Raw genomic sequence first — 229 nt, forward strand, 5'->3', positions numbered from 1 at the left:
CCCTTATCACCCTCTATCACCCCATATCACCCCATATCACCGTCATATCACCCCCATATCCCCCCATATCCCCCCATATCCCCCCATATCACCCCTATCACCCTATATCCCCCCATATCACCCCATATCACCCCATATCCCCCCATATCCCCCCATATCACCCCATATCCCCCCATATCACCCCCTTATCACCCATATCCCCCCATATCACCCCATATCCCCCATATCC

Source organism: Coturnix japonica, unplaced genomic scaffold (genome assembly GCF_054131305.1).
Source record: "Coturnix japonica strain WE unplaced genomic scaffold, WE-NBRP24 Scf150, whole genome shotgun sequence".
Taxonomy (NCBI): Eukaryota; Metazoa; Chordata; class Aves; order Galliformes; family Phasianidae; genus Coturnix; species Coturnix japonica.